This window comes from Falco biarmicus, chromosome 9, assembly GCF_023638135.1.
Source record: "Falco biarmicus isolate bFalBia1 chromosome 9, bFalBia1.pri, whole genome shotgun sequence".
Taxonomy (NCBI): Eukaryota; Metazoa; Chordata; class Aves; order Falconiformes; family Falconidae; genus Falco; species Falco biarmicus.
In genome coordinates, this window is record NC_079296.1 from 41,159,632 (window position 1) to 41,184,872 (window position 25,241).

The following is a 25,241-nucleotide window of genomic DNA, read 5'->3' on the forward strand; positions in this document are numbered from 1 at the left end:
CCCAGCTCTGATTCCTTTCTTCGAGGAGATGCTACCTAGTGACTTAAGTCTGGTTTGTAGCCAGTCCATGATAAAGCTCCTATCCTGCATACGGTGTTTTGTGTGTTTGATAGTGACAGGATGAGGCTTAAGCCATGGCTGTACTGGCCAGCTGTCTCCAGTGTGCCTTCCAAGCGCCAGGCAAGTCTTAGGAGACATGTTGATAGGGAAATACTGTAAAATAACATTTTGTATAGAAAGTACTCTGCCATGACATATACAGTGTTATTTTGGACAAGTTTTCTTCATCAAGCAATAAACAATCTTGTACCAAAATAAGGACAGCTGGAACTTAACACCCTACATAATTAGCTTTCCAATAAGAATTTAAATGAAAAATAAATATCAGTAAATCCAAGTATGCTGAACCACGTGAGAATTATGAAAACTGAAGGTTATATGCAGGAATTTGACATAGAGTGTGGGGCGTTGAGAAATTTATAAAGCCAAGTACTATTCTCTCTTCATTTTGCAATGAAGCACTGCTCCACTGGGTTTTACAATCCTAAGGGGACTTGAAACAAAGACACTTCAGCCGCACAGCCAGAGCACCTATGCCTGAAACTAGGTGTCAAAATCAATAGTCTGATATCCCACCCAGGAGAATGGAGCATTCTGCACATATACAAATAAATAAAACTCCAGTCACAAAACAAGCAACATACAAACAAGACAACCTTTATCCTTGAGCATCTGGGATCCGAAGGCATTCAAGTCTGAGAGAACAAACCATATTTGAGCTTTGTCACATGCTAAAGAGCAGGTCTAACCATCCCTTCAGAAGAGGACACCATCTCTTATATCTTATAGCTGAATCACATACAGGTACTCCCCTCATGCAAAAATAAATAAATGTATTCATTTCATGGAAGCAGCCATAAACTTTTCAACAGATGGGAAACCTGATAGACTGAGGTGCCATGTATCCCTTACTTGCTGATTTCAGGAAGGGAAGCTTTTGGTTTTTAAAGTTGTTTTTAAACAATTTTCCAACTTCATGGCTTAGGAGAAGATCAGCAATGTAGAAGAATACAATTTCACGTTGTTAAACTCCAGAGCCATGTGGGAACCAGGCAAAATACTTAATGTAAGCAGAATAAAAATTTAAAGAAAAATGCACATCAGGTTTGCCTGTATAACATGGGTGTTCCCATGCAAATCCCTCAGCCATTGCACACTCAGAATTGCATCAAACCATTAATTCTAAAATGACTTCATCCTTCAGCATTTCCTACTTTCCACATATCTGAGCTTCTCACTGAATCTGCAGGAGAATGTTCCCTTCGGGCAGTGGGTCATGTTCTTCCAAGCCCCTCCATCCTGGTTTCTCTCTCTCGGTCATCTTCCTCTCCTAATTGCTCAGCTCTTTTCTAGTTCCCTTTCCTCCCTCTTTCCAGTCTCCCTCTGCCCCAGGAGTGCCGTACCTTGCGCACAGGGTGACCGGCTGGGATCCTTGCTTGAGGAGCTGCCCCCACTCACGCTGGAGATAGCAACTTCTCCGTGGGCCCTTCCCTTCGCAGAGGGCTCCACACTGCCCTCCTGGCGCTCCTCCCCCAGCTCCCACCAGTCCCCTCACTCAGGCACAAAGAAGAGAGGTTTTGTTGGAAGCTGTGTTGGGGCCTCGTGCGGGGAACGGTCCTTCCCACTCTGGCCACTAGACAAACATCAAAGGCACCTGAAGTGAAGGATCCGTAAGGCACCTGGGTTGCTCCTAGTCCCATCCCAAAGTCAGGCAGGTATGAGCTCTGAGCTCTGAAGGCAGCCTGCTTCCCAAAATCCCTTTGCAGTCAGCACTCCTGGTGACCTTCCCTCTCAGTGCATATATTCTCCCAGCAGCAGAACTGGGGAGGTTGAACAGGGGAGAGGAGGAGGAGGCTGCTCAACCAGGCTTCCCCTGCCACCACTGTCATCATATTTGCATTGCAGGGAGGTGATCTGACTGCCTTTGTGGGGCCCTCTGGCAGGATCCCAGCAGCCTTTCTGTGCCACTGCTCACATTGTACTGCAGGAGGATAAACACGGGCTTGTCCACAGTGCTCTTGACAGCTCTGGAGGAAATCCATGACCGCCCAGTATCAAATAGGCCAGAGAAGCTGGGCTACTTTCTGTGCATTGGCTACTGTCTGTATCCTAATTCCCTGTCTCTTGTAGGAATATGGATGTTCGCTGGTATCAGCAAAATAAGACAAGGTAATACGATGGGACTGTGATAAATATTCTTACTTGGAGTTTGATGCTACAAAATTGTCTTTAATGCTCCACTGTTTCTAAAGACACAGACTGGACAGTGTTTAACATTTCTCGGAACCATGCCAAGATGCCACAGAGATAAATAAATGAGGCAGGAAATACATAAAGTTTGAGAAGGAAAAAAGCAAGTTCCTAGTGCGAGGGGAAAAATATTTTAAAACCAGAAAAGAATCCTCTCTACCCTGAACATATTCAAAAACATTAAAGATGTTATCAACACTCTACTCCTTCCTGTCTAATCTCTCTTTGACAGGGAGGATAATCATGGAAAACATAACAAGATCTTTCATCTATCTAGAAGTCTTAATACCCTACTGCCAGGCACTATATATATGAGCTACAAGAGCATTATGCTGACTGCACAGATTTGAGTGACTACACAAACTTCAAGGCCTGAGAATTCAAGAAATCGATCAGAAAAAAAATCAGCAAGGTTGGCCCTCTCCAAGCTTTGAGATCTCCAAACTAGAAGAAATTCCCCTGTACTTCCTGAACTTAACACAAGGACTTGAAACCCTCTGGCCTTCTCTGTTGAGCAGTCTACCTCCTATACCTGTAACACGGGTACTGGTCTAGTCTCCTACAAATGCTGGATGTCAAACTTCCCCTGGGCCCCACAACATACAGGCAGAGAGCTACCGTGGCTCCTACTGTATACTCTGGGGAAATTCTAGTAGCTTTAACAGAAGCTGGTGTATGTGTTACAGACCCAGATTATGGTTTTTTCATTTTCTCTGTTATCACTTCGGTAGAGTTGCTTTGCCTTCAAGGAAAGCCCTTCCTCAGTGTAGAACCTGAAATCTATGAAAGCGTAGGTGTGCAAGTGGGACCTCCATCTGCTCTCCAGCGGAGCAGGCAAAGGGGCAAAGCACACATGCTTACTGTAAGATAGTGCTTTATTTTTCTGTAAAACAGAACATGGCATTTCATCAATAACCCCTTTTCCGCAAAGACAAAAGGCGGGATTCTCCTGCCGACCTCCCCGTTGCTGCAGTGATCAGCTGATCATACTCTTTCAAACTGATGTGTATCATCTTTATTCCACTGTCTTCAATGAAGATAGAAAAATTTATACGCACTGACAAACTAATCTTTACATATTACTGCAGTTGTGTGCTATTGTACAAAGGAATATAGTTACAAAATTTCAATGCAAATATGGATACGAAAAGAAAAAGAATCTTTCCCTTTCCTAAAAGCAGTTACACCATCAGATTTCTACAGGACCATAAAAGTGCAGGCTACAGACTGTATTTTTTTCTACTTTTCCTCTGAAATTAACATTGTTTTAAACAACTCTAACCTTTGCACTTTTTCCTATCCCAAATCAGTTACTATTTCCTGTTCTGCATTTAATTTTTAATATGGAATTAAATATGTACTGTGATCAAAAAATCAATTTCCTTTTGAATTACCCAAATGTTAAAATCACACTTCTGTGGCAAAGAGATGGCGCTCTGAAGAACAGAGCCATCTACAGAAATCTTTTTGATAATGGTGTCCTTCTTTCAAATCCAAACATATCCTTGATGTAGAATACAAATTGAGCTCTAGTGTATAAGTCAGCTAGGGTTTCAAAGTTGGCCTTTATACTTTGCCATTAATTAATTCCGTCCAAGAAATTCAAACAAAGATACAAACAAAAAAGTTCTCTAAATACGTTACATAAGGCATTCAGAATATTCCGATTCATTCCCCTCCAGGAACACAGCAGAGTCAAAGAATAGTGTACACAGCATGTTTAGACTGTATAAAAAGCACTAGAAACTGTAAGAATAGTTTAAAACCCATTTATTTAAAGCTCTCCATTATAAGAGCTATTGTAGAGTATTTGCTAATCAATCTACACTTCTGAGTTCTTAACAATTGCAGGCTTAATGAAGTGTACTTTTCTTCACTTTCAGATGCAGGAACAAATAGTTTCCTATTAAAAGGGAGGAAATGAAAGCAGAAGGCAGAAGACTTCTTTCAAAAATTACTGGAGCTTCTGAACAATTTAAATATTGACTAGAAAGTCAGAAACTCTTACTTGGAATCTCTGTCTTTAGGGGGGGGCGGGAAAGGTCTGAGAAAGAGACTTTCTTTCCCAATACACCCCCCATGTACATATTTAAGTCAGGTAGGATGAATATTCTCTTCGATACAATGAGGAAAGCCCCCCAAAATCTGGCAGAGAAAACTCATACAACTTACTCCAATTTGTTTTTAATGTCATTTTGTTGCAACTATCACAACATAACTAAAACAGAAGTTGAGAACTGGGTCAGTGGTCAGTCAGTATAGAGAGATCTTTCAAGCTGAGTAATCAAAAATGTTTTTTGCTGGGGAGTAAGCAATGCAGCATGGTGTAAGAACACAGCAGACATGTCTATTCAACCTGAAAGTACATTAAGAGTTTTCTTTTTCTCAAGATTTATTTAGCCTAACCTGTATAGAAAACCGAAAGGAAACTTACATCCTAACATCTTTGCCGTAAAACTTAGTAGCATTCACTCACCGGAAACACAGATCTGGTAGACAGGGAAGAGGCCATCACAAATGATATGTCAGACTAAAAAACCAAAGTGAAAAGTAGGTTTTGTTGTGTTTCCCACTACCGCACAACACACAGATGCCATCTCCCTCGCTGTCCCTGCTGTGGTGTTGTGACAATCTTTTATAAGAGACCACAGAGCAAAGTTGATACCACACAATGCTACAAGCACCATCAACTTCTGTGAAATTTCCCAAGCCTATTATCTGCTACTCTTAGTTCTTTATTCTTACACAGAACTGATTTCTGACAGCTCTTTATTTGTGCTAGGATCTTCTATGATCATTGGTTTTGTGTAGCCCATCTGATTATTTTCTTGTAATTTTATTTACTGTGCACTGAGACCTAGGAAAGTCCTACACCAAACTGGCTAATTTATATGACAATTTGTAAGGATTGCAAACAAGCAGCATGAGAAAGGAGATATTTGACATTCTCTTGGCTTTTAATTTAGAGGTAGACCTACAATAAAAGACAATCTTATTAAGGTTTTAGATTAGAATGACTTCTAGCATTTCCTGTGACTGTTTCAAAAGATACAGTTCCTGTAAGGGGAAAGGAAATTAAGTCCAGTGCCTATATGGGCATAAAGAAGCATATATCTTTCTAATTTTCTTTTATCATGTTTATGATAAGATATTTATCAATCACTATATTTCCATCATGCAAATTTTGATGGTTTCTGGGTTTGTTTTTAACATACCTTCTTGTTAGTGCAATCTGTGTAAATATTTATTGGTGCCTTTTAGGCACTAAACCACCTGCACTGAAAGGCATAGGGCACAGAAAAAATTTCACTTACACACTGCAGGAATCAGCTACTGGGAACAACGTAAACCCAAACCAAGAAAATATCAATGATTTCCCTCCTTCTTCCATGTAATAAATTCCAAATGCCATGATTCAGCTTTCCTGATTTAGCTTTTGTATTCCACCTGAAAACTGAAGATACAACTAAAATCACAGTGTGATACATGCCTGAATTTTTTTGTCCCCTCCAGTTAAATATAGGAAATCCAAATCCAAAGGAAGCTGATACCTGGATTCTCATAGCTTGCCTATCTGAACAGCTTTATGGCCTCTCATTCAAGAATTTGGATTTTCTCTGAGGCATGAGGCTTGGAAATGAATCTGACACAATATAAATGCTTTTGTTATGTAAATGCAAAACTTCACCTCATTTTTCATATAAACCCCCTCTGCTACATCTGCCTCTCACACTTAGTCTAAATATGACTGTCATGTTATATCTTTGCAATGGATGAATCTGCCTATACTTTGCACTTGATAAAGACAAGAAATTATTGCTTGACTTATTGTCTGGAAATTTGGTACAGTATCTCTATTTATGATCTGGAAAAAGATACATGACTTCAGGAAATGTAACTATTAACCACAAGGATTTTATGAAAGATAAACAAAACCACATGTGAGTAGCAATGAAATGTTCAGTTTGATGGGACATGGACAAGTGGAAGTTGTACCCCATGTCAGAAGCAAGCTAAAAAGCATTAATGAAACCACAGTATCTTTTGATATTAACACGGGTTGCAAAGGAAAGAGGAAATCCCAGTTCACTTAAGGGAACAAAATCCATCTGATCCCACTTAGCTTTGCAATGTATGAACAGATATTCAGGTATGAAAAGCAGACTGCACTATTTGTCCACAAAAAACAGTATCATGCGATGAAAATTTGTATTATTACTGTGACTACAATTTATAGACTATATAGTCTGGTGTGGTAATAGATGAATATTTCTGCAGTATAGTGTGGGATAATTGCCAATTACACTAAGGGCTCTGTAAGAAAGGTTTCCATGACAGCATTCTGTGTATCATTGGCATTTTGGAAATAACATCCAGTTTTGATCTCTGAATTCTACAGATTTTGCTGTTCCCATGAAACATTACATTCAAGTGGAAAAAAGCCAGGGCTATAGCATACTTTTTTTACATACAGCCAGGAGTGCCTGGAAGTGATATTCCTGTGATAAACTGTAGAACTATGTGATAAACCACAGAAATATTTGATAAATGCACCTATTAAACACCTTTAATTACCTTTTCTACTCTCTGGCCAGTAACCATTCTGTCTCGGGAATTATTATGAACTTTTATACTGTTGAACAGACTCAGACTGCTGGCATTTCCAATTTTCTGTCTACGGTGGAGGGGGAGAGGAAAAAAAACCTTTTCTATACATTAAAATATGATGGCTTTTAAAGCACAGCAACTTCTTCCAGAGCTGAGGATGCATTTAGTGCTGAATGAGGGAGGAGAGTTGGGACAAGGAGGGCCTTAAAAATACTTCACGTTCAGATGCTCATCAAAGTTGTCCAAAGTAAGTTTTTAATCTTTTTTTTGCAGCTGTCTTACTCCTCCACATTTGGACAGGCATTTTCCAAGAGGTCTGAAAGAGCTAGCTGCTCAGTTCCTATTGCATTTCAGTGGCACCCTGACGAGCTGCTCTAAAGGCTATTAGACATGAAAGATAGTCTTCGTACCAGAGTTTAAACTAAACACTGAGTATCTGTGATTTGTCAAGAACAACGTTAAAATACAGACCTTATCTGCAGGGGAGGGAGAGGTCCTGTGTAACTTTCTGCTAGTTTGTAACTGGGGACTTTTCTAAATCCACCTATGACTCTGATAAGGCAAAAAACACTATCACATTATGCATATCTGTCTGTAAGCATGTATGTACAATTTAGATACAATAAAATATCTAACTACTTGCAATCTCCTTAAGGAGCTTTTCTTTTAATCCATTTGAATTTCAAAGCATAACTAAAATTGCAGGAGAATTTTAATTGTATACAAGATTTGAGCTTGGATAAGTGATCCATATGGATTCTTAATCTTTTGTGAGCAGCCAGTAATTCTTAGTCAGTGTAAAAAAGAATTCAATAATAATACAAAGAATGGGTGACATTAAAAAAGCATGGATTTTCTAGTAAGTTTGGAGGTAGGGCACATAAAATTCCTTCTGATAAGGGAAAGAGGTACTGTTTCTAAAGTGCAACTTTTATTAATTGATTTTCCCACATTTCTTAGAGGATTATGAGAAAAATCTGAAGATGTGGTGAATGAACAGTACAGCATTCCTCAGCTACTCTCAGGGACAGAGAAGAGACCTACCCACACTGTTCCTACAGTAAATCCCAAGGTGTTTTTCTGTATAAATGTCAGTCAGGAGCATTAGCCACTGGTGTCCCACTTTCATGCATGGTCCTTCATTTCAAGCTCCAAATAACCAATAAAATATACCAATGTATGTTTCCATCCTTACGAATGCTTATCAGCAGGCCTGTACCCTGTCAGGAAAGCAGTTTTGCTGGGCCATGGAATGGAAGTGAGCCTTTTGCTCCTGTTTTGAAGAATGTACAAATTTACCTTGTAGAAAGCTTGTGCGTAAGGGATGACCTGATACCCTTGGTAACACGTAATGTGAAATTAGAGCTTCCACTGGAATCAACGAGAGCAAGATGCACTGGTGGCACCACAGATAACCGAAAAGAGCACGCACTTTGAGCTGAGCTATGGTACTGCCTAATGATTAACATGGTAAGAATTTATCTGACAGACCAGGTCTAAAAGAGAGTATAAGGCCCTTGGCACAGCCCTAGCGTTGAGGGTACCACATGTAGTAGTAATTTGTCTGTCTCTCCAAATTCACACCAGAAGAAGAGGTGAGATAAAGTCCTGAGGAAAACCACACAGGTGAAGTAGGGAGAGGCTAAGTTTATTGTAGCAACTCACTTCACCCAATACTAGAGGAAAGCAACACTTCATCTTCTTCGGGGTCAGGTAATGTGCTCAAGAGAGATGCTTGGTTCTGGTAGCTTTTTTCTTCTGAAGGGGAGGAAGTGGGGGTTTCTGAATGTGTAGCCAGATCTGCTTTGCTATTTACTTGATTTCTAACCACAAGTCTCTTCTTACAGAACTGTTCTATATTCTTTGCTTAAGGTCTTAAAAGAAATTTGGAGAAGTTTGATCTGGGGGAAGAGGTACAGTCTTTAATTTTTGAGGAATGCTGGTAATTACAAGAAGAGGCGATAGTAAAATATTTGATGGGGTGCCCCGGTCTATGTTATGGTCATACATGTAGTGCTGTACCTTGCTCAGAGCAGCACTCGCTTCCATACCCAAGGTTTGTTACTTTACAGGAAAGAGCAAATGAAGAGGGAGAAAAATAGTGCTCAGCTACTGCCTTCCCCATTTTTCTCACCAGGCTTTTGTTTATTCTTTGAAAGTGGTCCCTATCCTTGTCTTAAATACAAGATAACCATTTTGAGGAGAAAAATGCATGTAGGCATTTGCAGACACTTTGGGATACGGCAGCCTGCAGAATTTCCCTAGCAAGCATGCACTCTGAGCCTGCAGAGAGGGCTCACACTTTGCCCTGCATTCCCAGCTCCAGAGACCCTTCTCACACAGGATGGTATGTTATGTGCCCTACACAGCTGACAACTGGCTTCTCTCTGTTCCACAGTCCTCTTTGTAACACCACTTTGGAAAACACCACCTTGCACAAACCCTGGGAAGACAATCAAACAGAAACCTACAGCCAAGGGCAAAATAACACCATGCCAATAGCAAGTTTTGATGATAAAGTGTTCCCAACCCAGACAATTTGGATATATATATATCACATTCAAGCCGAAGTCACAAATAAAAATGAAGCATGATTTAATAAGCTGCCAAGGAAGCCAAAGAGGATTTTGGACTTTCTGCCTATGTGAACATCCTGGCACTTGACAGGCTTTTGAGCTGGTGGAGGCTGCCTTACCTACACTGCCTCTCCTGCACAGAGAAGGCTGAAGGAAGGCTGCAGAGAGCAGGTACAGCTAGCATCCACAGGCAAAAAGAGCAGCACATTTCAGCAAATTAGAGTATGTAAGTGTGCAAAGCATCTAAATACCTTATTTTAAAAATTAATTGTCACAGGAAAGCGAAGGTGTTATCTTGGGAAGAATTTTACTTCTCAGAATATGCTGGCAGCATAGATCCTGTTATAGTGTACTTAGCAAGTTTCCCTAAAATCAAAACCTTAAATAAACTGCAAAGTATGCCAATATTTCTTCAGCTCAGAGGTGTGGTCCCCTTCTATGTTTGTTTTTTTTTTTCTTACCAATGAAAAGTACAATGAACACTTGAGCTGTAGAAAATACACTGTAAAACCCCAGCTTTCATGCAGACACCATTTTACAGGAGCTGTAACGTCCTATGGCTCCCTGCTTGTTCTGGCTCCTCTGCCTGACTGCAATAGGAGCTAGCTATGTAACATCTGATGCCTACAATCCACTCAGCAGCTCTTCTTTTTTTTTTTTTTTCAAAAGAGAATACCACGCAACTCTAATCAGAGTTGATGTAGATCAATATGAGCCTTTAGTTTCATTATATTTAAAGGGACACATGATTTATTGATCTGTGTATCAAATTTTAGTACACGTATTTTCTGTTTTGTCTGCAGTTAGTTTGTTATAACGCACAGTGGGTCTGCAGATCCAAATGTCACTCGGTACAAAAACAGAGTAATACCAGGAAGATGATTAAGCAGCTATATTGGTACAGGACACACTTATTTTATGCTGTCTTTAAATTTGTAGTATATAGAGATCGCTACTTAAACACAGTGAAGTAAGTTAGGGCTGTGCAAAAACCATTAAATCAGAACATCCCTCCTTTCAGGGGTTTTATAACATGTTTGCTTACTGGACTAAAATGTTCTGTGCTAATTCTAGATATTTTAAAATAATTTAAAATTAAAAGCTGATTAATCTTGTGTTGTTGATAATTAGTTGAAATCAACAGAGCTAGTTAAAAAGCAAAGGCCACATACTGTGCTGCCATATATCCTCTGCTTAATATGCTTTTTTCTTCTTATTTTTTAAAAAAAAAACCCACACATGTGGTCTGATTATACATCTGACGAGCTGATCAGTAGAGTCAGGACTTAGCTAGGATTCGCCTCACTGGCCATGTATAGATATGTATACATTAGAGATTTAGTCTAACAACTGCCTAAGCTCCCTCTACAGCCAATGCAGTAGGACAGGCACCATTACTCCATCCTCATCTTGGGATCCTCTCTAACGACCAGCTCCACCTAGATGGCTGCCCTTGGGTACATACCAGAAAAAAGCCAAATACAGAAGATATGAATCCCAGCTGCAGTGAAAGCTGTTGATTTTACTTAAAATCAACGCTGCTTAATTTCATAGGTTTGACGCAGCCCCAATACCTCACCTCAGTGATGCATCAGAGCTAATTTCTGCGAGATGAGCGCATTCTTACAGACAGGCGTGTGCAAGAGGGACTAGCTGAATCATGCTCTCAGTCAAAAAAGATAGACTGATGTTCACTTGTCGAAGCTTGTATAAATCATGTGCCATCCTTAATAGGATTAATTAACACAGTATTAAGGATAAGGAGCAAACCTGCAGCTGTAGTGCCTTTAACGTATGAGGGGCTTTTAACACATTTGACCTTTCCTACTCCCAGCTGAAGTGCAAAAATATCTTTCAGATTTGTTTCCACATGGAAACAAGGAAAAGAAACATGAAAGCTAAGTTAATACTTAAGAATGACAGTTTAATTGTCCTCTATGGAGGTGTCATCACCCGCTAATACTTTTTTTTTCCCAGGGCATAAAGAACATCCATTATATTTGTCCTGCCTATTAGCAGTGCTGGAGTTGTGAACAGAGAACACCAGTTCTACTTATGCTGTGAATAAAAACATGATCCTATATGAATGACTCACTGCTCTTTTGTAAGCTTGTAAGCATCTTTGCGTGAAAGATGAAGGCATTTTAGATGAGCCCAATGGAATCAGTGTTGTCCTCTCAAGCTTGAGGACACTATTCTGAAGAAGACAGACCTGAAACACCACAAGATTTGAGCTAATGTGTTACTGGAAAAGAAATCCACCAAAAACCAGCTAAGAAGCGTTCTTTACTTCGATACGCAATTCAGCTTGGCTGTGGAAATGCCTGTGGTTCAGATTTCTTTCTGAACATTTACTCTAGTTATGCAGCATTGCTGAGGGTGGGTGCGGTTTTTTGAAACTTGTTTTAGGGAAGCAGTAGGTCTGAAACATACACCAAAGGGCAGCTAGTTTCTTAGCAATATTTTTAAAAAGTTGTTTCAACAATAAGAGATCAATTGATTTTTTTTTCAATTATTATTTTCAGGCTTAAAGGAAAACCTTTTTTCCCTGTCCCCATTTTTCACTGAACTTGACCTGTCAGGACTCAAGTGTGCTCATCTGAATCCCTCCTCACCACCTCTGCCCAGCATTGCTGCTGGACTTGCTGTTGGTGGTTGAGCGCACTGCCACTGCTCCTGTCCTCCTCTGCTCAGCCACATCTGCTGCTTGGGCTGCTGGAAGAGGAGAGGAGCTACCCTGGGAGCCCAGGGATGCCCTGCCTGCCAGGCCCATTGCTCAGAGATCCTGCTCTCCTCTCTTGCTACTTGCCATGCTCCCACATATGGCCTGGTGTATCTAGAAGAGCTACTTGGCTTGCAGGACAGCACACATGCTTTGCCTTGGGGGAGGTGGTGTGTACGGAGCCTGGGAAGTGGAGAGGTCTAGAGGAGTCCCATTTGTAAGAACTGGTACATTCCTTTGTCACAAGGCTGAAACTACGTATGGCTTTTATAAAGTTAGGGCTATTATTTCTGACACTGGTTCCGACTCTCACCAATCCTGGAAACCGTATTAGCAAGTTTCAGCAACCACAGATTTCACCTATCACAGTCAAACAGGAAGAACCTTGCAAAAATTCATCGTCTTACATACACAGGCTTGCCTAAGAGGTGACACAAGAAAGATTCTACACACTTGAAGGGCAAAACTCATTTAACAGGCCCTTATTCTCTAGTCATCCAGGACAATGTGTTTCTCTGTTGGCTTTGCTTCTCTGAGCAACTGCGCTGAAGCTGGAACACTTCTTTCATGCAGCCCAAATGCCGGTTTCCATTTTGTAGAGCTACATGATTCGATTTGCTTCGGTGGTTCAAAAGTTCAATGGGGAAGAGCTCCTGCGGAGAGGAGAGCGTGAGCAGCTCACACTAACAAATGGGTGCTTGCCTTGGAAAACAGCACATGTCTGTTCGCATGCATCCAAACTGCAGGCTGCTAAAGCATCCCACCGAGAGCGAGCCTGGCAGGGGAAGCAACTTTACAGACCTTTGAGTCACCAGGAGTAACATGAACAAGAGCCAGAAAAAACATTTTGCTGTTTAAAAGGGAATCGTTATACAGTGCTTGATAAAGTTTATTGTACCAATTCGTGGAATCAAGAGGGAAAACAGTATCCAGTTGTTTGAGGAAAGCATTGAGATGTAAAATCTGACCTCAGCTCTGTGTTGTTGTGACAGGGTAGAGACAAAAGCATACACAAAACCCATAGCTAAGAAAGGGAAAAGCAAAGCTGGTAGCTGAAAGAATCCCAGCTGCTGCCTAAGGACAGTCACAATATGCGAGGCGGAAGGGAATCACCCATGTCCAAGTCCACATCCAAGGAAAAAACTAGTACAAAGATAGCAGTTTTTGGTATTGTGCCTTTCTAAGGTCAAGCAAAAGTATTTTCAGAGCAAAAGAATAAAGGTAAAACATACTATTTTTTCTCTCAAAAAGACCAAGTCAAAGTAGCGTTATCCCACAAACACTATACATCCCAAAGAAATACCTTCCTCAAAAATGAAGTATCTTGCCCTGCTCCTACTCAAGTCGGAGACATCGCTAAGGGAGAAAAATTAGACCAATACAGTAAGCAAAGGTAAGAATTTGTCCACACCCGTCTACGACAATTATATGGCATGAAGGGTTTGAAAGAAATTTAACATGCTCTGCAGTGTTAACAGGACCATTTAACTACCAATATGTACAAACTTCTCTATTATACCACATCAACAGCCAGACCCCTCTGCCTGGGAATGGTTCTCTGTGGTGGGACAGGAGAGCTCACAGCACGCAGGCGTACCACTTTGCCAGGCAAAGAGCCTTGCAGTGAGTGCTCCCAGCACGCACACTGCCCGCTCTGCCCCCAGCACTTGCATTGCCTCCTCAGAGCGCACCCTAGCAACATCACCAGCTTCAACTTTACTTGTCAGGATGTCTTACCTATAAACCCTCAACACTTTCTCCTGCACTCACCTCACTGCATGGAGGAAAAAGCATGTGTATAGCAGATGTTAGCCCCGCCGCTCTCTAGCTCCTGGAGGTACTCAGGAAGGGGAGGGAAGCATACAAATCTGCTTTGCCTGGCAAGCAATGATGTCCTTGGTGCTATGTAATCCATCTGCCCATTCACAGGCACGTTGAAACCTAGCTAACCATAAGATTTCTCTGAAACACCTCTCTCTGCACGTGCTTTATGGAAGAACTGCATGGAATGGTACATCCTGGGGCACACATTGTACATAAGCTATGTAAGAAGCTGCACAACCTGCTGACCTTGAGCAGACCCCCCCCAAAAAAATGATTTAGAGCTGAAGTTACCTGTACAGCACTCCCAGCCTTTTAAGCCCTGTGCTCAAAATCTCTGTTATGACCCCCTTTTTTTTTTTCCCTCCCACAACATAATGTGAGATATTTTGAATGATGAAGCCAGCTGCTGGTAGAATATATTGTGAGGTCAAAACATTTTATACATTGTGGTTGAAGAAAAAAACCAACAAAACCAGTTGCTAAACTCTGTGGTTTACGTAAAGTGCTTTTAGTGTTATTTTTTAAAGACACACTAGTCCTAGAAATATTCAAGTTGGGTGGTCAGTATTTTTATTTCAGTCTCAGAAACTAGAGGAAAATAGGAACAGACAAACCATGAAAGCTTAAACCTACCTTTGGCTGCTTTTCTGGCAAGAAATCACTGCTCAGCCTGAAAACACTGCCATAGTCTACAAGAAGAGAACCGTGGATGAAAAGGTATCTTAGACTATGTGTCAGTTTTAATGTACGAGGCCTTTATCACGAGGCAGAACTAGGAAAAAAGTCCAAACCCTCTGAGGGAATTTTGGCTTTTTTTTTTTTTTTTCCCCAGACAGTAACAAAACTCCTGCATGTTGCTATTTGTGGTTTATTTTGTGTCTGTGCACCAGGAGCCTGTGAATTTTGATTTCTAACTGTTCAGACAGAGGACAGGTAACCTGAGCCAATGATAAGCTTTATTTCTGCTCTGAAACTGCCTTTTCTGCTGGCCTGAGGTTGTTGAGGAATGACCCTCAAATCCTGGAACAATACCCTGTGCTGGGTTCTCATATCAAACAAGCTGCAAGTACGTTAAAAGGAAAAATATGTCAGAAGCCACCTTTAGCCACTTTACTCAGTTTCAAATTTCCCACCCCCTGCTTCACAAACAAAAAAATAAAAATGTTCCTAGCAATGAAGATAGCAAAGAACTTGAGAAATTACCCAGGAAAGAAATGCTGCAGTGTTTAAAGAGAAGGTTAAACAAACACATATCAGAAATGTGTTTAAAGCTGCTGGAGCTCTTCGCAGCTGGGAAGACAAGGGACAGCTGTAAAGTCTTCCAGGGCAGTGCTTGAAGGTGAAAGAGCCCAACATCTTCTCTTGTGCCTTCGCCAAGGCAGGAGCTCTGGCTTATGGACTGGGGGAAGTCCCAGAACTGCGAGCCCCTAACCACCCTAACCCGAAAATTCAGCCCTACCAAGATGTATTTCGCTTGTGATAAAAATAAAAACGTAAGGCAGAAGAAATCTTCCTAAAAGACTGAATCACCACTCAGCATAGGTCATGGGGTGTTCAAAAAGCTTTGTAGGTCCTTTCAGGTTCAAACCACTATTTAACTACTTTGCTGACAAAATTAGTTTTTCTGCTTTCCTGCTTTGAGCATTCATACTTCTTCACTTGCACATCAGTTACTTGTCTGCATAGCACGTTATCTCCCTCCATGGTTGTGTGCCAAGAAAAAGAAAGACTGTGCATGGGCAGAACTAAAGAACGATACTGTGTCCTCAAAATCTTTCATCTAAAGACCTGATTGCGTGCAAGAGGAGCCTAATGCACACAGGCAGCCATTTTCTGAACTCACAAGCACAGCTATAGTGCTCGCTTTCTAGAATGCAGCTGTGGTCAGTGCATCACAAATACTGCAGAGTTCCTTCCTCTGCCTGCAAAGGAACAGTTCTGTGTCCTCATTTTCACTGTAAAGATGCTTTTGAAAAACTCTCCATTATTTAGTACTTTGAAAACATGCTGTCTCTTCAAGCATAGAATGTTGGCACCAATATATCCTGTGGGTTTTCATACAGTAAATTGATCAGATTATTTTGTTTAAAACTATTGTTCTAAATACAATCAGAGATTTTTGGCTCTTGGATTGTGTTCATTTTGGCCTCATCACAGCTAAACTTCTGACTTGAAGCCCATATAAATATTTGCTCTTTTAGCATTTATTTTGATTCTAACCATATTCGTAGAGCTTGTTTGATTGGTTTTTTTTAAAGAAGAAATGTACTCATAAATCAGATTAAATAGATCAATTTGCTACACAATTTTGCCATGAATCTCTGTTCTGCAGAGCAAGATATTATTGCCAGATTTTCCCTGCAACCTCTGTAAACATTTACTTTACTGTCCTATAATTGCTTTTAACATATATTTTCATGCACAAGCTAACTATTCTCCATTAATTTTATTAGCAGGAAGGTTCTGCATAATGTTCGAACTCCATAAAGTTGTGCACTCATTCTTGTTTATTTAAATACCACAATCAGTCTTAGCAAATGCAGTGCTGTGCTTTGCAAACACGCTGACCTCCATCTACCAGTCTTGCAATGAAATGATAACTAGTTTTAGGAGTGTACCCCAAAGCCTATTCAGCAAAGATCCTTTTCAGCCTTTAAGCACATGCATCTCTGACACTGATTTATCTAGGAATAGTGTTTGCATGTGTTTGCACATCTGGGGGCAAATTTTGGCTCCAAATTTGGGCGAGATGAAGGGTTGTCAAATTAATATATGTCTGGTTTACAAAAATGGAGTCTGTGCTTTTCTGAACGGAGACAGAATTAATTTTTGGATCAGCTTCAGCTTGTGGACTGACTCTCCACACATCCACACATGCACTCTGGCAAGCACATTTTGTAGTGAACTAACTCAGGACAGTAATATGGACCCTTTTAACTCGGTGTTGTTGGTTCAGCTCAATGACGTTTCAGCGTGTTCGCAGTGGCAGGCATTCTCTTTTCACAGTGTACACAGCAAAAGTTAGCGTTGACTGTGATGTGAAGGCTACGCGGCGCAGTGCTGTAGTGTTCCTGAGAGAAAGGCAAAGGCAAGGGAGGGGAAGGAACAGCAAAGCACCAGTAGAGAGCTCCCAGCCTGTAGCAAGGTATAGCTCCCAATCTGCATGCATCATGTGTGGTTTATGTAAGATGTAGCACTTAGTTTGAGCCCACTTATTTTAAAATATTGACACAGAAATTTATCACAATTATCATGAATTATTGCCTGCCTTGCCAGTTTCTGCAGTAGTCAGTGAATGGGTCTGGAACTGTAAAAATGGTCTCAGTGCAATGGATGGTTTATTGTGGTCAGGACTGAAAGAAACACTGGAAAACTACAGTGTTGCTAATTCAGTGCAGCTGCTCTGCAAAAGCAGGCATGACTTTGGTAACCTGGCTCTGGGGTTGAAAAATGCAAGGCCTTTCAGAAGACGTAAATCCTAACATGGAAATGCGAGAACTGATATACCACAAACCTCTTTTGCCACATGGCACACATGCATCAGGAACTCTCTGAGATTCTCCAATGCCTCAATCAAATTCCTCTCAGTGTCTTTGCTCTGAAAATATATTTTTTATAAAAATCTAAGTGTATACACTGTCAGAAGACACCCCATTTTTACCACAACTTTGAGCAGAGAAGGAATTTACCAAAAGCATATTTAAAGGAAGCTTCAGAATTTTTTCTAACTTTACAACTTTCCTGTTTTTCCAGAAAATAAAACAATGTTTCAGCCAGTTCAACTTATTATACAGTAACAGAATGTGCTGGACTTCGCTATACCCAAACAGTGAAGTTTCTAGTGTTCATTACTCAATATACAAGTGTATTTATTCTAGAAAGATATAAATAGAGGGCCAGAAGGGAAACAAGTAAATTTTGTAGCCAGACCTGAATCCAGTGACTTCTTGTTAGACTAAAGCACATTACGCTGAAAGGCAGTCAGTAAGGAACTGGACGCTTCAGCAAAATATATCACTTTTTTTGATAACTTGTTCCAGTGTAAATCACTATTACTGTTAAACGTTCCTGTCTTATTGTTTGCACTCATCTGGCTGCAGCTTCAAGCTGATGATCCTCCTCATTCATGCCTTTCTCCACTAGATTCAAGAGCCCGTTAGAACCCATTAAAGTATTCATATGTTGTAATGAAGTCGCCCCTGAAGCTTCTCCCTGATAAACTAAGTAGATTGAGCTCCTTAAAGCTCTCCATGGAAGGCATTATCTCTAGCCCCTCAAATCAGTTTGGGAATTTTTACCACGCTCTGCTGTTTCCTAGCTGCTGCATTATTTTTTTTCTTCTTTTCTCCTGTTTAACCATGGTTAGATCATCTTCACCAATACCAATTTACCAAAGGTATACAAAACAGTATCACCCACTTTTTCCTGTTTATTTTGCCTCCTTTAGCCATCTGTGGATTTTTTTTTTTCCCAGTGCTGAATACATATTGGGAATTGCACATGGAATATTGTCTTAGTTGCCTGTCATATTCACAACAGGCACAGTGCCCCTTTCCATACATATAGCCAGCAATCCTTGTTCCTAAAGGTGTATTCTTCCAACGAATCCAATAACCAGTTCAGTAAAGTGGTTAGATACCTTTGATACTCTGCTCAGCCTGTTATTTAATATTTTACCAGTCACTGTGTTATCCCATTTCTAATGCTTACTCTCAGATTATGGAGAATCTGCACCTTCCACTTAGCCTGTTCATCATTCACTGAAGTGCACTTTACCGGTTCGATGTTGTAATGCTAAGTGATAAAAATATACATCTCAGTTGAAAAGTAAATTTGCTTCAGAGGCTGAAATTGGGTTTGTCTGACCACATTAATTACAATCTTATTTTCCAGTTCTCTCTGTCAGAATTTTTTTCTTAAGATTTTTCTTGCCTTTCTCTACAAAATGAGAACTAGTCCATATTTTTGGAAATGTCACTAAGCAAATTCCCTGCTCTTGCAGAATGATGGTGATAACCTTGATCTTTTCTGCTCCTCTCTTGCATTTCAAAACTTTTAATTATGCTGTTTGATTTCCCCCCAGTTTTTGCATTCTATATTTCTAATTCCTTACTTTGTTTTCTCCTAAAGTAGGATTTGGTTTTAGCCAAAACAATATTTTCACCTTGCCAAGGAATATTTGCCACCTAGAAAAATCTTAGAGATGTTTGACATTTCTTTGACATTTTGATCTGTGTGTGTATGCATAGACACATGCATGTTGTATTTGTCCTTATTTTTCTTCAGCTCTGATAAAGCAGACCTTGGGAATCGGCCACCATAGACAACAGGGGTTGGGACTGGTCCTCTTTCTATCAATTATTGATGTAATCAGGCCATGACCACCAGCTTCTGTGTAAACACTCATTTCTGGCCCTTCATCTAACTTCGTTACTCCTTAGAAATTAGGCTCAAAATGCAGCTACTGTGTATAAAGAGCATGAAATCTTGAAATAGAAAATTTGGCTTTACAATTAAGAACTTTAATAATGTTCCACTATGGGTGCCCAAGAACTTCAACGTATGAGTTTAAAGCTTAAACTGACCTTCACCCATAAGCCCAAATATTTTTTCACCATATTTTGGAGAGGGACTTAGGAAATTGTGTGTCATGTTCTTCCATTTTATTTATGACCCACTAAAGCAGGGGTCTCCAAACTACGGCCCGTGGACCGGATACAGCCCCCCAGGGTCCTCAATCCGGCCCCCGGTATTTACAGACCCCCCCGCCGGGGGTTGGTGGGGGGAAAACCAAGCAGCCGCAGATGGCTGCCTGCCACTGCATCCGCGCGCCGGCCCCCTGGTTAAAAAGTTTGAGGACTCTTGCACTAAAGGTTTCCCACCAGTATCTTCTGATGGGCTTTGCAGCAGTCATGCATTTGAATCAGACCTAATATGTTCTCATTTGCCAGCTTCATTAATACAAGCAAAGGTCTCTTTAATATTCCAGTTAAAAGACACATACATCATCAGAAAACGAATTCAGATCCATCCCCTTCCAGATTCCTTATTTTCCCTAAATATTATCTGAATTCTGTGCAGATCAAAGGCTTTTGATAAACTTGGCAAATTAAATGGTTCCAGTTACCTTAGTACAGATTGCTCCATTATTTACAGCTTAAAATCCTATCTGTCAAATTCGTATGACTTAGAAGCACTGTCATAGAAGAAAAAGAATAAGCTGCTTATGATAGTTTGAAAGTCATATTAGATTACAGTAGAATTTAACTTTTTCTGGAGGACATCCACGTGTGTGTCAGTTGTAGCAGCTAGAATTGGGTCTTCTGGTTATGTATGTAGTTGGGGTAAAGACAAAATTAAGGGCACAAGCTGAAACTGGGAGGGTAGCTGCTGCCTCCCCCAGCACAACCCAGCTCTCCCTGGCAGTGCAGCAGTCTGCTGTGCTGCTGCAGCTCTCCCAGCCACCTCTGCTCAGTGCTTTCTTTCACAAGAGAAGTGTAACTAGAAAACTGCTCAGCCAGAACCCTCCACCATCCAGGGTAATTGTTCTCTTACTATGCCATCCTTAGGTGCAAAGCTACGTAGTTTGTTTTATGAATGAGTGAGTAATACATGGTGTGACTATTTCTATTTTTATGCCCTCTTTCAACAGATTATATAATTGTGTTGCTATCATTTTACATACAGCACAAGAAAACTGAGTTTTCAAGAAGGTTAATCTGGAGGCTCAACAAAGAAAACACTGACAGCAGAGAAGAGCTAACATGAAAAGGAGGCGGCTCAGAGTAGTGCCTAAAGGTAAAATGAGGAGACAACATGATTTGCTATCTATTAGCAATGTAATTTTTGCCCATAATTGCCTTCTTTCATTCTCAATGCCAAGTAATACTAAGTGTATGGATAGATCCGATAAACATGAGATTGGAAAGGGAAGGGAACATAAGATTTACCTAAGTGCCAAGGCCCTCGCAAACAAAATAGTCCTATTAAAAACAATAGCCTTGGCAATCAATCCCAGTCAATTGCTAAAATCAACAGCTTTCTGATACTTTTCCTGATACCATGCTGGAAGTTTCTGGGTCCTCACTGCTAACAAGTGAGAGAAGTATTTTGTAGTAATGTACAGTAACGGAAACATCTCTCAGCCTGAAGAAATACGTTTTGTGTTGAAGAGGTATTGTACTTGCAGCTTCTTTATGCTGACTAGCCTACAATGACTAGTTAATTATTGTCAAAAGTCCAGCTCTCCTGCAAATGCACCCAAGCCCAATAGCTCAGGAAAGCACTGAACAGGAGACAGGAAGGATGTTTAGCAAAAATTGGTGTATGCTTTGATACACTGCTGTCTGGTGAGCACATAATGAAGCATTAGGGGTGCTTCTGTGTTTGAAAGCAGCTTTGTGCCTAAAAGCAAAAAATAAACCCTGAAAATGACCTCCTTTTCTGGTGAGACATGTAGTAGGGGCACACGCAAACCATGATGTTCATTGCTTTTTTTTCTCCTGAGACTGCATCAACTGGGAAATTATTTCAAAACACCTGATGTAATTGGAGAGCTCCCATCAGGCTTTCAGACAAGGATGGATGTCATCAAGCCAAGCCATGGGATCATCACCAGCGGTTAAACTGACAGTGTAAAATGGGGGGAAAAAAAAGATGGAAGAAAGAGAGGAACACCCATAATAAAAACATTATGGCAGACAGATAACAAAGAAATTTTACTGCACCGAACAATGAACAAGAACCCACACCTGCACTGAAGCAGAAAAAGCACTGAGCTAACACCACAAGACCAGTGACTGTGACTGCAGACTCACTGAACTTGCTGAAAGCCATAACAGGAAAGGTAGAGGCACCTTATGCAAGATTTATGATGCTGCCTGCAGGAGGTTTGAAGCGAACACTGCCAAAGGAAGCAAGTGAGAATTAAAATGCTATTACTTAAAATGTGTGTAAACAAAGTACATTGGTGAATAAAGAAGCCATGGGAATACCACAGGAAGTATCCTAGACATTGGGTCAGAAAACATTGTATCAGAAAACATTGTATCAGCACTTTGCCCTACACCAGGAATCATAAGGAAAGGACATCAACAGACAACTGCGTGCCTGGTCAAGTAAATCAAGTTTTCTACTTGTGCATGTCACAGAAAGCTGCAGCAAAGAGGTTCTCATGTATTTTTCACCCTGCTGTGCTGTCTGCATTTTAGCTGGGAAGCCACAACTCAGAACAGAGAGGTAGAATAAAAGCATGTAGCACTCGTTGCCAAAGGAACAAATCAGAAGGACTAGGAAGTACAGTTCAGCAAAATACATGTGCTGGAGCAGGCAGACATCTGATCCAAATTTTAAACCTTTTCCCCTTTTTTTCTTTTAATATATGCTCTGATCAAAAACTGAGATTAAAATTCTGTGCTGTAATTGGCACTACTCAAAGCATATTTCCCTTTTGAAGTCTGTGACTAGTTCAAGTATCACTCTTCTCCATGGCCTACAGTCACACAAACAACAAGCTACACAGGTTATTTTCAAGGCCTGTTGTTACCTTTGGCTGTTGCAGAAATTTTTCACCCGTGGTTTTTCAAATCCAACTGCACACTTTCAACTGACATGACAAACTTTAGGCAGGGTGTCTTGAATGCCCACCTCCTCCAACCCTCATGCTGTCTGAAGAGCTGCAATGACCAGAAAAGGCTGATCTCCTTTCACAAGCTCCAGGCATGACAAGCCAGCACCGGCTGCAAAGAACAGCAACATATTCCTGTTTGCAGGCTAGTTCCTGACGGACAGCAGGAAAGGACTTTCTGCAAAAGCCTCCTATTACACCAGAGCAAAAAACCACTGTGCTAATAACACAAATAAATCTGTACTGTACCCACAAAGGAAAGACTATTTTTTGCACATCTCTTGACAAAGTTTTGGTAAATGCTTTGCCGCCAAACATCACGGCTCTTCTGTCCTCTTATGCTCCCTTTTAGCAGTTCTCTGCAGCGCGTTGGTGGTACCCCTATGCTCTGTTTTGTTAACTCCGCCTGTAAATGACAACTTGTCTTAGTGAGGTGTGACCAGCCGGTCATCTGGCAAGCACTTGCAAAGACTCCAGTCCAAAAACCTAATCTCCTCCTAGCTCCAGATCTGTGAGGCTTTAATGAGGTCTTGTGGAGAAGCAGCAGTTATAAGGGATTCATTGAAGATGAGGACATCCTTGCATAGCTACTAATTGCTCTAACTCACTAGCTCATGTTTTTTGTGAAAACTGGAGCCTGCCAAGAAATGCTCTCAATTTAAATTGTTGCAGTGCTTTGTGTCTGCTTTGGAACTTTCCCACTCTGCCCATGAATCAAAGCACATAACGGATTTATTTTCTTTTTTATCATGATGGAAGAGACATTTTCTGCTGGAGTCTGTGTATACCCTTGCCTAAATAAATATTCAACTACTGAAAGCTAGGCTATTGTAAACTTTACGAGGAATAATTATAAAGGTAGCATCAATAGTATGTTCCTGTGTTAGTGTTTAACTACTGGACTACACCCTTTCTAAACGTTAACACACCAAATATTTTGCTGCTGCAGGCCTGATTAAAATTAGAGTAAAGCCTAGCCTTTTAAGAAGAGATGTGGTAAATTACTGCTTGATGAAAATACATTTCCTCAGTGAAGTCAGAAAGCCTCTGGCATATATTCGTTTTGATCTTATTAAAAAACAAAACCTTTTTGATTCACTTGCTCATGCTTTTTATGTGTGCAATAACTTCCAATTTGACCAAATGGTTCCTTAGTTCTACCTTGCAAACTCATTAAAATATGGCACTTGTCATTCATTGTCTATGTATCGAAGTTCACGTTTTAAGGTGTTTAAACGAAGGACTAGATAGATCAGAGCTGTTAGTACCACTCATTTTGCTTAGAAATTACATGTTAGAATCAAGCCAGTAGTTTTTGTCTCAAGTGCTGGAAAATTATCTCTCCAGTTGCATTTCTACAGACAGGTAAGAATCAAAACTGAAGCTTAAGTAATTCCATTAGAAGAATTTGGGGGTAATATTAATAGAGTGTTTTGTAAATTAAACACAGCAAGAGATTTTAGATCTAAGAGGGACATTTTCAGATTAGGCAAACAGCAAGAGATGCCCAGCTGCATCTGCCAGCTAAGCACAGGTGACACTTGTACCTATGAAAATTTACCTCCAGCCCTGTCTTCTCCTCACCTGACCTGCTCAGTCAGGCAGCAGATGGGACGTGCACCCAACAGGCATAGGAATGATTGATTTTACTTGTTTTCTTGGGTTGTGCTTTTTTTCCACAGGAATATTTTGCCAATATGAATTCACACCCCAACCAGCTTTTCTAATTGCAGTTTTATTGTAAGAGCAGACGTGAAGGAGTGGCAGATTCCTGACAAACAAGATCTGAAGGATGAGAAAGGCTCTGCTCCAGAGTGTGGATTTTCCTTGAAGTGTCCCACTGGGCCACTGTGGTCTCTGCTCTGAAGCTGAAGGTGCTTTTGAAATAGCAGCTACACAGGTGCCCGGCCCTGATGCTGAGATTCTGTGTTGGTTTAACCCCGTTTCTAGAGAAATAGCTCAAAGCTAGTCTTGGCTGAAAGACTAATATCCTTGAGGGAGTGATCATGGTTAACAGCTTTGCACTACAGAAGGGTCAAACTTTGTCCAAAAGGATAAAATTTACCCGATTAGAAAACAGTGTGTTGTATGGTTCATGGCTGTGAAAGAGTCCTCAGGTTTCCCATCAGGTTTCTGATGCCCTACTTGCAAAAATGTGAGACAAACACCTATGTAGCTATAAAAAAAAAACAACCAAAACCAAAAAAGCAGAAAAGCAAAACAAAAATTGACACACAATTAGAAAATTCTAAACTACAGTTTATAAAGATCAGATTGTCCCCAGGTATTGAACATAAAGCCCACAAGACCTGCCCATGCTGCTATGGTGACACTGGCTGAGTATTTCACTTTGGCTTCTCCCCAATACTGTGAGATGCTGGGTTGCTGCATCCCCAGGCAGCTGTGTCCCAGCAGAGACCGAGACTCCCACTGTGCTTTAACACCATCTTCCCACTGGAGGGTGATTTTGGTTTCCAGCTAAATCTGCAGAAAAATTTTAATAGCTGCAAACCAAAACACTTTTCATGGTATTTTGTATTCGTTCCATGGCTTTTACCAAAGAGGTAAAGTGACA

At 40.7% G+C, this 25,241-nt stretch overlaps 1 protein-coding gene and 1 long non-coding RNA gene across 4 annotated transcripts in view; one reads left to right on the top strand and one right to left on the bottom strand.

Moving 5' to 3' along the window:
* PHYHIPL (phytanoyl-CoA 2-hydroxylase interacting protein like) overlaps nt 1–23,348 on the bottom strand; it is an 80,146-nt gene extending 56,798 nt beyond the window's left edge. The window contains exon 1 of one of the 3 annotated variants that reach the window (XM_056352659.1): nt 22,586–23,348. The gene's annotated coding sequence lies outside the window, so the exon portion shown is untranslated. Of the gene's footprint in view, nt 1–1,463; nt 1,919–4,786; nt 4,919–22,585 lie in introns of those variants that run through there. The other 2 variants (XM_056352658.1, XM_056352657.1) reach the window with 2 other exon arrangements.
* Nucleotides 20,476–21,669, top strand: LOC130155424 (uncharacterized). Its single transcript, XR_008824071.1, has 3 exons — nt 20,476–20,579; nt 20,728–20,838; nt 21,548–21,669. It is a non-coding gene; the product is annotated as an uncharacterized LOC130155424 (long non-coding RNA).
* Nucleotides 23,349–25,241: the final 1,893 nt, after the last annotated feature.